This window comes from Athene cunicularia, assembly GCF_003259725.1.
Source record: "Athene cunicularia isolate RWA chromosome 2 unlocalized genomic scaffold, athCun1 chr2_part1, whole genome shotgun sequence".
Classification (NCBI taxonomy): Eukaryota; Metazoa; Chordata; class Aves; order Strigiformes; family Strigidae; genus Athene; species Athene cunicularia.
In genome coordinates, this window is record NW_020799095.1 from 58,325,489 (window position 1) to 58,341,646 (window position 16,158).

A 16,158-nucleotide genomic window follows, 5' to 3' on the forward strand; every position below is an offset into this window, starting at 1 on the left:
TTTTTTTTTTTTTTTTTTTTTTTTACACACCACCACCACCCCTTTCCTGTTTATTCGGAGGGGCTGCCCGCTGTAGCAGGCCGAGGGGCGGCGGGGATGGCGCTGCGGCAGCTCGGTGGGGCATCCCCGCCCCCCCATCCCCCCCGGTTCCCGCCGGCGTGGTCCCCGCCGGTGGGCACCCGTCCCTCTGGGGTGCTGGTCTAAGCCTGGGCAGGGCCGGGCCTGACACCCGGCCCACGGAGCGGGGGAAGGAGCAGGTGTCACCCCTGTCGCGGTAAAAAGGAGCAAATATTCCTCCTGCCCGCGTTTGGCCGGCGGTTTCCATATACGCCTGGCAGGGGATCATCGCTCCCACGTTGGGGGTACCCACGCTGCCGGGGGGGCGTGGGGCTTGTGGGTGCCGCCTCTGCCCCCGGCCCCGCGCCCCCAACTGCGAACCCGAGATCTCGGGAGGCAGGAAACGGTGACAGCGGAGGAAACGTTTTTACACCCGCGGCTTAATTAGGATCTCACGTACAAAGGGAGGGAGGGACTGAAAAAGTAGGCATGCACTGTTTTAAGCTTCTCTGGTTTCAAGCGTGCAGAAATGGGCCGCATCTCGCTTTCCCTTGTGTGAGCTCAAGTCTGGGCTTTACTCATTCAGCTTCGTGCTCTCCGAGCCTTGAACATTTGTTTTCTCATGGACTTGAGTGGAGTACCCTCCGGAGTGAGGAGGGCTTAATTTGTCCCTGGTAATATAGGTGGGAAAGGGGAAAAGTGAAGGGAGAAAGCTGTGAGCCGGTCGTTGTTGCGGAGCGCGGTGAGGTTAACGAGTCAGGGTGGCTGGTTGGGCTCTGGGGCTGCAGAGATGTGGGCTGATTGCTATCGCCTTCAGCCTCATAAATGTGTGCGGCACGTCCTAGTGTTACATTGCTGCCGACGTACTCCTTAGAATTAGTTACTGTTCAAATGCTGCAAATATCACAGCCAGCTAGTGTTTTCAACCTTTAAAATAAAGCAATTAAGGGAATTAAGGCAGTACCTAAAAAAACTTAAGTACCCGTGTAAGGCATTTGTCTGGAAGCCTTGCGCAGCGTTACTTTCTGTGTGTGGAGTCAGAGCATTCTCTTGTCTTTTCTAATGTACTTCTGACTTCTTCCTAGGATACAACACTTGGGCCAGAAAACTGGCTTGCTTGCCAGAATGATGCGCAAGTGGATTTGTAATGTAGAAATATATATCCCACAAAACATGCGTAAAAGACACTATCAAGGTAACAAGGCTTCACGTTTGACACACGTTAATTTGGTGACAATTGTATCAGTTTTCCTGTGACACTCTTTCCTGCAGGTGTTGCTAATGTAAGTGCCATGGCTTGCCTGTGCTGTTAGAGGTAGAGTCCCACGAGGTTTCAGGCAGACATGAGGCATCTGCTACAAGAACAAAATTTCTGAAATAATAAAGAAACACAATTGGTGTGACTTATCTGGAGGGCCTAAAGTAATATTATGTCTTGTGCCTCTCTGAATATTTGCAGCTAAAGAAGAAAAAAATCTATTCCCAAACGTGATGAATTTATGAATGAGTCTCACAATTGATGTAGCTGAGATGTTATAACTTGCTGACGCAATCTGCTAGCAACAGACTGGAGGAAAAAAAATGTGTTTTCTCCTTATTCTTTAGTAGTGTACCATTCTCAATTCCCTTTCACTTCCTAATTAATTTAGTTTCCTTCTGTTCCCCAATGGTCTTTATTTGTATGTTGCAGGGGCAGTAAATTGTGTGTGAAAACGCATGGAGTGGTTATTATGTAGGGATTAAATACGTTACAAGGTGATAACGTGCAGCTTGTGATGATTTTTTTTTAGTGTATTACTTATTATTTGCAGAAATATCTCTTGGAGTATAAATAAATATTCCCACAGTTATTTCAGAGTTAGATTTTTACTGTTAGGTTGTGGAGGTTTTTAATTAATTTTCAGGGATTTGCTCTATAACAATTAAAGTTCTTGCATGTTCATGCAGGTGCGAATGGGGCTAGAGCAGTGGTTCCCCCACCCCTGAGAGGAATACCTCCCTGCTGGCAGCTCCTTCTCCTGGCCCTACTTGTGCTTCATGGCTTGGGAACTGCTGTGCTCTGGATTTTGCTTTAGTTGTTGAATTTTGTTTGGAGGGAAGGAGTGCGATTGGTCATCAAGTGGGGGTTTTGGAAACCTCTGGTAAGCAGGGGCAATGTTGTATGGGTTGAGGAAAGTAGAAGGTGGAAAAGCATTCCTTACTATGATAAGGATGGGGATTTTTTTAACTTGATTTGTTGTGTGGGTTTTTTCCCCTCTTGAGACTTCACACAAGAAATGTTATGCAGCAGCTAGTGATAGAACATAGACAGGGATACCAGAAGTTTTAATGATAGATGGAGTCTTCAGGAGGTCTAAGTATGATGCCCTGCATTGCAGAGAAAAGTTGGGAAAAGACATGAGTTATTCTTTAATAGCCCCTGATCTGGCTTCTATATGAGAGGAGCCATATCTAGTGTAGGAAGAGGCAGGGACCAACTTTTCTTTTGTACCTATATTTTATTTTCAGTGGGCTTGTTGCCAAATGCAGTGTTTTCATTTGGAGAGGTTTCATTATTAAAAAGTAAAAGCCTGGGGAAGTAGTTGGTGGTATTTCTCTCCACTGTCTAGAGCTGTGTTTACACTCTGAATTTGCAGCATGTTCAAATCCACTCTGGCCTATTTCTGATGTGTACTCTGGACATGAAGGTGGGGTGAAACAGGTGCCCCTGCAGCTGTTTTTAACTCAGACCACGTAATGGGAAAAACTCAGTTGCTTTGTTTTCACTGATATGTCTGACATATAGAGGTATTGCTGCTTGAAACATGTTTTTGGCTTGGTGGCCCATCAACTGCTATTAAAACACAAATGTGTGAATACATGCCCAAGCTGAGGAAGTCCCACAAACAGTGGCTTCCTGGAAGCTGTTGGGGGGAGAAAGTGGGAAAAATATAACTTTAAACTTGCCCTATTAACTTCTCTAAGCCTCTGCTGCTCGTCCCTGTTAGAAACAAGATCTTGAGCTGGGTTTGACACTCTATGGCTGTTTTCTTAGGAGCTAGACCAATGTTGGGCAAGTCTCTGGAACAGACCAAGTTCAAGGGAGACTTGGAAACCAAGCTGGTTTGGCTGATGACTGAAATCATGAATAAAACCTTTGGTGTTTTATGTGAAATAACGTTGATGGCCTCTGTCAATTCTCTGTGAAAGGAACCAAATTCCTTGTTTGCTTCTACAAAATGGGGCTGACCAGCCCTTTCTCTTTTCTGCCCCTGGTCTGTGCTGCTCATTTAGAAGCTCTTTTGTTTATTGCTGTTTGTACTTGTTCCCTGTAGCATAATGCAAAACTAATGTCCTGACTGACTTGCTGCTTGGTGATCAAGAAAGATCAATGGCTGAATGTTTAGGTAAGCATAGACAACAGTCCTAATGTTGAATAAGGGTGTTCTCCCTTTTCACGGAACTGTAAAGTTTGGCATGTTTGCTGGAAGCGGTCTGCTTTTCTTCTGTCTGCATGCATCAGCAATACAGTCGTATCCCAAGCCTGATCAGGCATGGGAGATAAGTTTGCATACAGGGACAAAAATATGTCACCAGAGTGCCTATTTGTGCTTGGGATCAGAAGAGTTACTGGTACATACAATATGATATGACCATCCACTTATTTCAAAACTGTCAACACATGACCCTGTTCTTGGTCCAGACACAGTTTATAAAGTGGTTAGGCTCCTTTGGGATGATGCTCTTTTAAGAAAAAAACATTATCATGACTATTTATTATTAGTAGCAGTGTAATATCTATCCTGCAATATTGAATTTAAATTTGACCTAATAGCAGTGACTTTCAGCAAACACACAACAGTGTAATCCCTCCCCCTTGTTCAATTAAATATGATGTTCTCCAGATCCTGACTGAAACAGTTGCCCTGTGTGACTGAATAGCTGCCACATCAGGTGAAGTGACTTAGTACAGGTGGTGCCAAGAATTCCTTGATGACATTTCAAGTTGAAGGGGAAGGCACAGACATGTTTATGTGCCTGGTCCTATTGGTGCTTGAGTCAAGCCTAAAGAGAACTTACTCCTGAGGTTCACGTAAGTGTTTCTGGGAAGCAAATGTTTTGCTTTTGGGAAGAATCAAGTACCAGATGTGTTTAAAAAATGTCTCTGAGATGTTACACTTAATTCTATTTATAGTGGTTTTGCTTACTCTTTCATCTTAGGTTGAGGACGGGAACACTGAGCTGTGTGCTGAGTATTCGCTGCACATGTTTGCAGACATGTCTATGTAGTATTACTTTTTAAAATGTTTATATTGTAGCTCATGGTAGGAGTCCCTTCTGCCTGGGGGCTATACAGAGTATGACTTTCCCAGCCCTCCAGAAGTTCTTCCTCTTAGGGAGCACTTAAATTTGTTTGCTGACTGGTGCTGCTTCTATACCTGATTGTGGTCATGAGGGAGCATCTTTATTTAGAGAGGAACATAAATAGTACTGCTTGGATCCTTACCTTCTCACCCCTTCCCAGGAAGCACTGGCATCACACAGACATGCAGTCCAGGCCTGCAGTCCAGAACATGTTTGTGAGAACTCCTTTTTAAAGCACTGGCAATGTTATCACTGGATCTACCCCTGAAGTGGGAGGAACATCAGCTGCAGTGAAGTAATTCACAGGTCTGATGCAATCTCTAATTAATTTCTACATTCCTTTGCACACATGAAAATCAGTCAGAGGTTACAGGTTTGTAGCAGTGAATAGAACTTGGTCCAGAGTTTGTAAAATGGTTAGGATCCTTCAGGATGAGATGCTCTATTAAGGGAAAATATTATCATGATTATTTATTATTAATAGCAATGTAATATCTGTCCTGCAATATGCGTTTAAATTTGACCTAACAGCAGTGACTTTCAGCAGAACATGCTCTTGTACTTGGAAGGCAGATGACTCTGCAGCATATTAAGTGTGAATTATGGTCATCTTATTGCAAACGAAAGACAAATGAAGTGTTGTCTATCTTTAATCAGCAGAGCTAGCAAAGGCTGTGATGCTTTTTTTTTTTTTTGCACATATTAGAAAGTCAGTCCAAAGAGCCTGCTGACAGTTGGCTGCAAGTCATCTTCCTGCTTGAGGGATGATGGTATACCACAGAAAATGGCACCTAGCTCTTCCATTGACCTTTTTCTGTCAGTACGGAACCTTTAATTCTAGTGTTATTCCTGTAAAACTCCTATAAAGATACTGTGGGATCGAGCCTCCAAGACAGTTAAGGCAAAGAGCACTGTTCAGGTACTGTTTAAAAAACAAACAGATAAAAATGAAAAAACAGACAACCCCCTTGCCTTATTTCCTTTCTGGCCTTCAAATCAAAGGTGTGTTTTAATTGTTCCCAATTGTCATCTTCTGTTTGAAAGTAACCACCAATTCAGTCATTGCAGTGGTAGGATAGATTGGGAGCCCAGTATGAACCAAACTTGGATGTTGAGCTCATGTCATGATGATGCACCCTAATTTGCCTAGACTAAGGAACAGCCAGTTGCTTTTGAAGTGGTTGCATTAAACAGTGTTAGGCATGAAGCCCACCACTGCTATCCTGTATCCAGTTGGGTCAGTTTGTGTTGTTGCAGTTTCCTCTGTACTGTTTTAAAATGAGTGTCTGGCCTCAGGGATCATGAAAGGCTGCAAAGATGAGTTGCTGTGTTGCTGTCTCTGTACCAGCGTGGGCAGCTGAAGCAGAATGGGCTGAACATCCTGAGGACTGCTGCAGGTCTAGTCTTGTGCCTGCTCAACTGGAGGTTGTACAGATGTGGAAAGCAGCTTCTCTCAAGTTTAGGAAGCTACCATCCTCTGTCAGAGATCACCGTGCCCTGTGAGTTGGCTAAAACAAATGCAGGCCCTCAGTTGCCCTACTTCTCCCTGTGATTTAAATGGCAAAACATGATGCTGGAGCACAGACACTCTCCTTCCATCTGCTCAGCTGCTGGGGCTTGCTCCTTCAGCATAGGAGCAGTGAAGGAAGTGAGAGCAGTGCTGGCCTCTGCCACTGCCAGTGTTTGATCTGTCATCCTTTGTTAGGCAGAGCCCATAGCCAGGGTGGTGATACTTTGAGAAATCTGACTTTCTTTTAAATATACAAGTTGGATAAAGATTTTTTTTTTTTAAAAAAAAGGCAAGTCCTTATGGCCTTTGCTTTTCTCACTGCACTTTGAACACTATTCTTCTTGCACTATTCTGGCTTTACGTTGGTGTTAGCAATGGTGGCAGATACAGCTATTTTTCCCACTGTCTGTGGTACTGGAGAAACTCAACTGTTCAAAGACTAGTGCTATTTCCAGCACAGGTCCTCCCAGGGCATCCTTGTCAGTGTGAACAGTGATGCACTAGTATTAGCAATGCCATAATGTCTTGATTTGTGGTTGAAAATGGCTGAAAGAGGTTAGTAGCTCTCTTAGGCATGGCTTCTGGCAGTGCTGATGAAGATTTGACTAATGTGGGAAAGGGCTGGAAATGGTAAAATCATTTCTCATGAACAAAACAGGAATTACTGCTAAAGGTATGGGCATGTGTGTTCTAGCCTTGTGGCTGTGCTAGTGAGGATCACCTTTTGTATTTCTTTTGCTGGCACAGTTGGTAGAATAGATATCATGTAGACAGCATTTTGTACCATTTTAACAAAAATATATAGTTGCACAACTGCTGTGGATGCTGTTACACAAACAGAAAATGTGTATCATAGCTTTCTTCTATGAGAAGATGATAGAAGGTTCTGATAAAAAGTGTGTTTATACTGTTAGAGCTGTGCCAAGGCTAAGTATTGTGATTATTTCATTTCTGAGGTAAATTATTGCATCTCTCTAAGAAGGGAAACAGAAAAAAACAGATCTCTTATTCTTCATTCTTGCGTAGCTTTATGCCTTCATTCTGACAGGCAGTGGCCACTGTGATACCTGCTTGGTACTGAACTGTCTGATCCATCTTTAATAGACCTTCCCTCTGATTTGCTGTCTTGTTGCTTGTTTTGGGGGACTTGTGTTGCTGGGTACTCAGTGGTGTAGGTAAAGGAAGGACATGTGTCCTGCTTCTGTTGTTCCGGGTTCTAGAAGAATATTAAATAGGGGAATTAAGGAAGAATATATAGATAAATGTGGAGAAAAGAATGCTGGGCAAATTAAATGACTAGCGTTTCAAGCTTCCCACTGTTCTTTCTTCTCCCTCCTTTTTTCTTTTTCCTAAAGCCCTCTCATGTCCAAGATTGACACTACATGACAGATTTGCTGTGTGGTTCCAGATGTGGATAGTTGAGCACAGCCCCTGATGGAGGCAGGGTAAAAACTCTGCATGATGCTAAATACATTGTTCTGTCCACTTCTGTTTGAGAACTAGGTAAATTGCGTTGAAGCATATTACAACTTACTGTCCTTTTCTTCATATGTGCAGGAGATTTTGCCCTTTTAGCAATAGTGGTGGCAAAGCACTGAGGATGCAAATGGAGTTAAATTTCTAGGACGGCCAAGACTGGTGTTTTTCACAGGCCACCACAGTGCAACAACACCCTTCACTGTTAATATCAGTTTGCCACAGTGTTATCCGGAGTTGCCATGAATTGTTCTGGTTTCCGCAAACCACCCAAGCAGAAGTGTTTACCCTACTGCTTTTTGTTTATTATTCATATAATAAACTTGTAGTTCATAAGAGTGAGCTGTCAAAGCTGGGAACTTAATTTATGAGGTCAGTGTGCATGCAGGTAACAAAACCACACTCCTTACAAAAAAAAAAAAAAATCAGGTCTTAAGCCTTGATTTAAACAAATTGATTTAAATGGATATGTAATTAAACAGGAACAGTCCCTTGTGTATCATCCCTAAATTGATTTAAGGCCTGGTCTGCACATAGATTTTTGTACCAGTATAATTATGACTGCAAGGGGTATGATTTCTTTAATGTAATAATTGCTGTGTGGCCATTAGAAGTCCAGCTGGTTTGACTCCTGGCGTGAATGCTGTTCTGCTGGCCTAATGGCATCTGCATTTGGTACAGGTTATTCCTGCTCATGTGCAGGCATAAATTGTCAATTTCATATATATTATTTAGAGCATCGTCTGGTATAAATGTGTCCATGTTACTGGTGTAGCCCAGCTCTAGATGCATTGGTACAGCTGTACTCTGTGTATAGGTGGTTGATGTATTAATTTAGGTGGTTTATTGTCGTGAACACTGGGAGGAATCTTGTTTGGCTTCTGGGCCACTGTGAGTTTGGAGGCCTTTGAGCAAAAGTCCCTAAAATGCTTAAAGAGTGTTTCTGTGCTTGTTCAGGAGCTGGCTATGCTAAAAATGTGGTGGTGAAGAGCAGAGGTGGCTGGCACAGCCAGTGCTGATCGCCAATGTCAGACAAGACTCACGCACCTGGCAACTCTTAAGTGTAATTATCCTTGAACACCTTGGATGCCTCTCATAGCTGCACTTCCAGATGGTGGAACTGACATCCAGGATAGCACAAACACCAGATCTTATTAATACTCACGTCTTGCTCACAGGGTAATGAGAATCTTAGGGAATTGTGGAGAATGAGTTTACTCACTCCTCTCCTTTGGAAAGAGTAATAGCATAGTTTGTTTTAGCCCAGCCAGGACTAATGATGAAAGTTATTATTTATCAAGCATTAACTCCTCTAAGTATGAGCATGGTGAAGAGCACAGAAAATGAGAACATGGTGTGAGGAACTTGGTTGGTAGTGACATAAGAATAGAAATAATGATTTAACACAGGGAGTAAAATTACTTTTGTCATTTTCTACTGTGCTAGAGTCTAACCTCAGGGTGAAAACTGGTGCCTTCAATTCCACCGCAGCAGCAATCACAGCTTTAGTGAAGCAGATGGAGGTGGAAAAAAAGGTAGCAACTTTGTTTTGCATTCTGATGTTTCCATGGCTTTTATCAGCAATAAAGACCCTTGTGTTGGCACTTCCTTGCAGTGAATGTTTGGCAGTCTTCAGCTCTTCCATCTGGCGATTTTTTGCCAGGAAATGCCCAGAAGGGAGGTCACAGTTGAATTAAATACTGTCTCTAGGGTACTGGGCTTCACATGGCTAATGAGAAGCCTTAATATAGAGAGCTTTTCAAAATCCAAATAGAGTCAAGCAAGGAGAGAGAACTATAAAATAGTAGTTATCCTTGCTGTACTAGAGTGATGTTGCTTAAAAATGTGAAACTGAAGGCTAGACTGAGTACTCAGAATTCTTTCTCTTGGTGTCTCTACATATGCGTTGCCTATAGTTCCATATATGTATAAAAATTTTAAAAAATTAAGGTGAAAAATATAAAAATTAAAAATTCCTGGAAGTCCCTCCCCTTCCTTCACTTCCTCAGTCCATAAAAGACAATGCAACTGTTACTATTTCGTGTGGGGATAGGAAAGGGGAAAGAATAGCTTGGAGAACAACTGAAATAGTTGCTGCCAAGCTCATGCATGTTAAAATAAATTCCAGAAATGCACCTGAAAGATGCATGTAGAAGTTTGGATTCTGATCCCGCTTTCTTCACTGTAAATGCAAATAAAGCTCTACTGGATGAAAGGAAATAGTTGAAGTTTATGATGTTACTGAGAACATGTTGTGGCCCGAAAGTAAAGCTAACCGTGCTTCAGAGAGAGGAGCCTGGCCTTGCAGATCTATGTCCTCTTGGCAAAGGCATCTCTGTCAATTTAGGAAACGATTGGTGGGAGTCTTGGGACATGGTTCTGCAAGCCTTTGCTTACTTCAGTAGTCTCCTTGAAGATTAAAATCCCTGATTCCTTACAGGGAATATTTGTCAGGCACAATAATTCACGTAAGTAACTACTTGCTTGCAAACTCCTTTTTTTTTTTTTACCCCATTCATCAAAAAAACCTTAAGACATAGCTACAGCTGTGCAATTCCACAGCTTGATACAGTGGTGCTTCTATAACATGTTATGGCAGCATGTCTGCAGGAATAAAAAATAAGATGGCAAATACTTGAAGCAGAGGTGCTTAGAAACATTAGCCATAGTGCCGTCACTAAATGAGTGTGACAGAGCTTGCAGAACTCTTGTGACTTGCTGCTTGCCTTAAAGGAACTTGACAATTTGGTGTTGTGAAAGATGCTTCCTGGTTAAACAGTTTGAGATGCTCTGATAAAGACTTGTTTATCAGGCAGAGTGCTAAGCAGCACTCCCCGGGACTAGCCTGTGGATATAGCATTATCCAAATACATGACGAAGTATCCTTAATTTTGAGTCCTTGGTTAACAGACAGGACTCATTACTCACGTTGCTGAAGAATTCTGCTTAAAAAATTAGTGTTAGGAGATGCTCGGTTTGCAGGAGTGACATCTTTGCTAAACTAGTCAAAGTACATTTGAACGTGGTCTATGACTGTTGACATAGCTTGAGAGAACCATGGACCTGAAATGTAATTCTGGTTATAATTTCTACTGGACTCCACCATCTAACCATTAGAAAAAATAGTTTGATGCGTTGTAGCCTAAAATAAGGAAAGTCTGTGTTCATGAGCCATCTCGCTTCTCTCATAAATGCTGATCTGCTTGCTTGTGAGATTCAGTGCTCGCTAGCAGATTTATTTATGCCTTTGAGTATAGTGCTGTCTTGCAGCACTTCATATAAATCTAATTGTGTTGGTACAGTGGTTGTCGTTTGAAATTAGATTTGTTCACATAGGCAAAGGTGATCCTTCACAAGGCCTGATGTGCACAGATGTTTTGGCAGCTGCTGAAACCACACCTGCTGCCATCTGTGTTTAGAGACCTGACCCCTTATGTGTCAGGTGGGGACAAAATTGTTGCTTTATACCCTTGGTGTGTTGTTCGAGACTCTTGTCCACTCTAAGCAAGAGTGACATGATGAGAATGAGCTTGAGGATTTCTATCCTGAGCTTTCATTTTCCATAATGCAGATTGTGTATTTTAATTAGGTTGTACTTACCTGTCTTCCTGAAGCTGGTTTCATCTTTCAGGATTCCCCAAACTACTTATTGGGAATGAGGGAGCACAGGGGGATTAAGAGACTTGCTGAAGTTTGTATGGGAAACTGGTGACAGGGACAGGAGCTGGGTCCTCTGATGTTCGCTCTGCTCTTTCGCTGCGGGACCCGCTGTGGCTGGCCGCTGTTGAGAGGATGGTGATCATGACAAACAGCTGGAAGAGGATCAATCACTGTCACTGGTGGGGGCTTTTCCCTGGGTGGCTGTGCAGGCGGTCTAAAGCCAGGGTGGGGAGAGAGGAGTGGGGACAGTGCAGGAAAACCTGATTCCCAATTGAAAATAAACTCTATGCCCCTCTTGGTGGTGTTTTTAATGTGTACAGGGTGGCTTGTGAAGGAATTGCAAGGACTGTTGGAGGGACTCTCTTTTCTGGAGAAGATCCATGGCTGGGATTGAGTGTTCTGCAGTCCTGTCAAGTTTGAGGATTGTATCTGGCACTGAATATTTTGTGGGTTATTAATGCCAGTAATAATTTTTCTAATGTTGGAGCTTTATTTAACAGATGCTACAAAAACTTATTTAACCAGCTTGCTATGAGCAGTGATGGCTCAGCAGCTGGGAGACTTGTGTATTTATTTTTAATGGATTATGGAGTAACTCTTTAGTATGTGTTGTGGCCCTCCGCACACTGGGAAACCCATTTCTTTAGCAAATGGGCAGAGTCTGTATGGGCTGCCTGGAGCAACTGCCTTTTTGGAAGACAGATGGTAGCATACATATATGTAATGTTGGTTGCAGATACAACCCGAGGATCCGTTTAAACTGATGTGAGCAAGTTCAGATTTGCAGCTGCTGTTAAGAGGTGCTCAAATGTAAAAAAGATACTTAATTTCAGATCTGGGCATTTTTTTCAGCCCTGTAGGGTGCTTGCTTAGGGCCTCCTGCATCGAGCAGAATCATCTGAGAGCAATAGGTGAAAGCAAGGAGGGTGCTGGTTGTTGCTGGAGCTGTCATGTACTGTCTCAGCATAATTGTGTTTACAGGGAATTTGTGTTAGGTGCAGTTGCACTGTATGGGGCCATGTGTTGATGTCTTTCCCTTTCTGGTTAGATCTGCATTTTAGTGTGTTTCACCAAGTTGGTAAATATGGGGTGGTTGAAAACATTTCCTTTGCTTGGTGCTCAAAAGAAAATTGTGGGGTGATGCTTTAACTGCTGAATTGGATTTTGGCAAATCATTAAAAGCTCCCTTGACTCGTAAATGTAATGTAACAAGGGTGGTATTAACTGGCCTTATGAGCTATTTGGTATAATGGAGGAGTGGATTTTGAGTCTTTTGCTTACTTTGGGGAGGAATTACTCTTGCATCTTCTTTTACTGAAGAGGAAGCATCGAAGAATTAACAGCACAGGAGATGCTTCAGATAAAATGTTAATTTAATAGCACAGAAGTATAAGAAATCGCTTTGTTACTCATGAAGAATATATATTTTACCAAGACACAGGTCATGGCTTTGGCCCTCTGAGAGGATTGTGTGTTTCCAGAGTCCTCTCAGCAGATAGTACCCATGCTGATAAAGCTTCCTGGGTGCAAGTGTCAGATGTTTGCATCAGCTCTGGACTGTCAAGGATGATGCATGTTTCTAGGGTTAGCTGTCTGTCTCGTCTAAGTGTGCTAGCCTAAATTCTGTGTGGATTATGTGGTGCTTACAGCTGAGAACTCTTAAGTACCAAGCAGATCATATGGATTATACTGTTATGGTTGTAATGAGTGTAAATATATGTATAGATTCTTCGTCTGTGTATCACAAATCTCTTGAATAAACTTCAGATGGGTTTGTGTTGTGGCAGTAGGCTTATGAAGTTGCTACAACTGTTAATGCAGGAAAAAGTGGGAGTATCATATTCTTCAAGTCCTGTCAGCAAATAAAAATATATGAATTTTCAGTTAAGTATTGTTCATGGAATATGTATCTCTAGTAATAAGATTACCTTTTCAAGTCTCTTCTTTCCATCTTTTTCTCTGTATCTGTTCTTTTATACCTAGATTTGCCTGGCACTGTAAAGCCTGTTAGGGCCTGAAACTATTATTAGAGAAACTAAAAGTGTGGGTAACCGCACTACTTCAATTTGCTTGCAGCAAACAGTGGGTGTAGTTTCTGAGGGGAAAAAAGAAGTGGCTACAGAGAAAGACAAGTCAGAAAATTAGCTTCAGATTAAGATAGACTGTAGCTCTGATTGGCGAACAGTGTACCATGAGCCTCTGTTCTGATTTAACGCAGCTGTGCTGTCCCAGTCTCTAAACCTGTAATTACAACACAAAGATGGATTGATGTGGACAGTAGTTAGGATATTAATTAAAATACCATGGACGATGTGCAGAACAATATGACTTACATGCTTTATTTAAAGGAACTGGAGAATAATTCAGTCAAAATATCATGATTTGTCAGTCTTGGGTCTTGTTTCTTCTTTTGAATGTTTAAGCAACTGTAAATTGCTTCATGGAGTGCAAAATAGTGGAAGTTCAGGGCCCTAATTCAAAGCAAGGTATTTACAGTCAAATGTTCATTTTGGTAGGATTAAACTACTTTCAAATGTCCTGTTGCTTTTCAAACATGCAATCCAGAAAAAAAGACCTGTGTGGAGTAATCTGAGCTTTACCTCTAGATTTCCTAGTTTAATCTTTTGTGTTAATGCTGATATCTCCCTGTATGCTTGTGGAACTCAAACTCTTTCCCACAAAAATATGGATGAAGTTGGTTGCCTTCATCCCTCTTTGGAATTAAATTACACAGAGGTGGAACAGGTGAAGAACACTTTGGGCATCTGGGAACAGGAGTCCATGTGTCTCTGGTTCCCTCTTTCACAGATCCCTGTAGCCCTTAACACAGCTGTGAAAATCCTTTTCTCCTGTGCTTTTTAGCATATCCCATGAGAAGTTTTATAGTGACAGAAAAACTTTCAGTGCTGTTGATAGCTGCAGGTGTCAGAGCCCATTGATTTGAAGCACATCAACAGTGGTGAGTGGATGATTTTAACTTGGTGGGAGGCACCTGGGAGAACTCAAGCAGATTTGCTTTCCAGGTCAGGTGCTAAAAGATCCACAGCCCTGAAGAAATCTTTGGTTATTCAAAATCTTCCAAATTTGGCCGACAAAAGTTTGATCAGTATTAGGAGAGTGTCAGGGCTCCCAGGTGTGACCCTGAATGAACTTCTCTGTGGTTGAAACATAAAGATTTGAAAGCTACCTGATTTGTTACTGGCAGAAAGTCATCTGTTTGAAGTTACTTTTTGTCTAGCAGTTACCATTTTGTCCAAAACTCCCAAAGAAACTGGTCTTCTACTTAACACAGCATTACAAGAAATGGAAAACTAAATGCATTCACTTGCATTATGTTGGCACTTCTGCAAGATTAGAAAAAAGTGGCCAGAATAAGTGGGGTTTTTTAAAACTTTTTTTTTTTGTATGGCAGATGCCTTGTTGTCCAGTTTCTTCTTGAAGCAATTTTTACGGTAAAGCTGTAAGCGCTGGGAGTGTGAGAAAGAGAGTGGAATTCATTATGGAAATGTGCAGTGGGCCGTAGCTGTGCCATGCTGCCACTGCTGTCTGCACGGCAGCAAGCTTCAGTCAAATTGGAGAATATCATCTTGCTTTGTGTGGCTGATTTTTTTCTTACATTCAGTGGTTTGCATTTGGCTTGTTACCTTCATTCAGAAGCAGTGCCACAAAAAGAAGACTTAGCAGGGAGTAGAATGGACTGTTGAGTAGTTGAAGTCCTGGATTAGTGGTAGAAACCATGCAAATCTTCCCTCTGCCCCCCTTTGCAGGAGCCAGACACTTGCTGCAGGTTCCTTGAATGTAACAGCCACGTGTCAAGCCATGCCTAGCTTTGTGTGAAGCCTGGTGTTGAAAGGGCATAGTGTTCTTTGGCATTTCTTGTCTTTGAAAACACACACTCAAAACCACCAGATAACATTTGCCTGGAAGAGGAGGATGTGTTTTAGTGAAATGGGGGGGAGGGGCTGCTCTCAGAGGCCTGAGCATGAGACACCTCCCTCGTTTGAAATGGGGAAAAATAGATGAATACAGAAAGTGGAAAAGCACCAGTGATGCTGACAAATTTGGCCCGAGGAAACCAGCCAAATAAAGGCTGGCAGGGGAGGGAATGGGAGAGCAGGTTCAGGAGGGAGGGAGTGTTTAAGGCAGCAGACTGTGTAGCGGTGACTGGGCTTGCTAGAAACGGAAGGGGAAAGAGGGTGTAGCTGGGTGGTTGTGGCTGTGACTCTCAAAACTCCCTGCCCACTTTCCCTCTTGCCAGCTGTGGGCTGCTTCCCCAGAAAGGACTGGGCAGCCCTTGCCCCCAGAATGTGCTACGGGAGCTGCTCTGGTGGGGGTGGGTCCATGGCAGTGAGGTGCAGCTGGGAGGAGAGGGCTCAGGCAGGACCTGGATTGCACAGGGAAAGGGTGAACCGGGAGGGATGCTGGGTGGGGGGAAGGAAGAAGACATTGTCTTCAGTGGGAGCACTTAAGATGTAGTGAATTAATGAACCATCCTCGGAAGTGAAAGTACTAGCTATACACTTTGGTGGTGGAAAAAGTTAGTGTTCCCTTTGATTGTCTTTTCTTCAAGCTAGCTTGAACTTCCCAGAGAAAGATGCTGTCAAGGCACTCTCCCTGTGGAGAAATAAAGCAGCTTGTCTGGCACTGCTGACTCCACACCACATTACCAAGTGGTCTTCTGGTCAGGCAGAAAATGCTTTGGGCACCAAATGCAGCATCTTACTGAATACATTGTTGTAATGGTGAACTAAAGGAAGGCTAACCTTCCATACAAGAATAAGAAGGCAGAGAAGTTAAGCACAATTAGATGTTTTTGCTTATTAAACAGTTGGTGGATAGCTGTCCACATCAAGCCATGGGACATTTGATAAGAGCCTTGTTGAGTGTTTTTGCCGAACAGTAAGGTCTTTTTGAAGTGAATTGTGACGTGTCTGTGTGTGGCATAGCCTCATGGACTTTCAAGTACGTGAGCTGTCGTCTTCCCAAGTCGGTTGCTGTAGCACGCTGTAGACAGGCAGTGTCACCTAACCTGAATTCAACCTGTGTGTAGAAAATGGATAAAAGTCTCTTTAAAAATCTGGACTTAGATTTTATTGGGGGGGGGGGGGGGG

The 16,158-nt window shown here is 42.8% G+C and overlaps 1 protein-coding gene across 1 annotated transcript in view; it reads left to right on the top strand.

Annotated features, from left to right (window-relative positions):
* Positions 1-11,206: 11,206 nt before the first annotated feature.
* Positions 11,207-16,158, top strand: part of GFOD1 (glucose-fructose oxidoreductase domain containing 1) — a 64,691-nt gene continuing 59,739 nt past the window's right edge. Inside the window, exon 1 of the mRNA XM_026842660.1 lies at positions 11,207-11,226. The gene's annotated coding sequence lies outside the window, so the exon portion shown is untranslated. The remainder of the gene's footprint in view (positions 11,227-16,158) is intronic.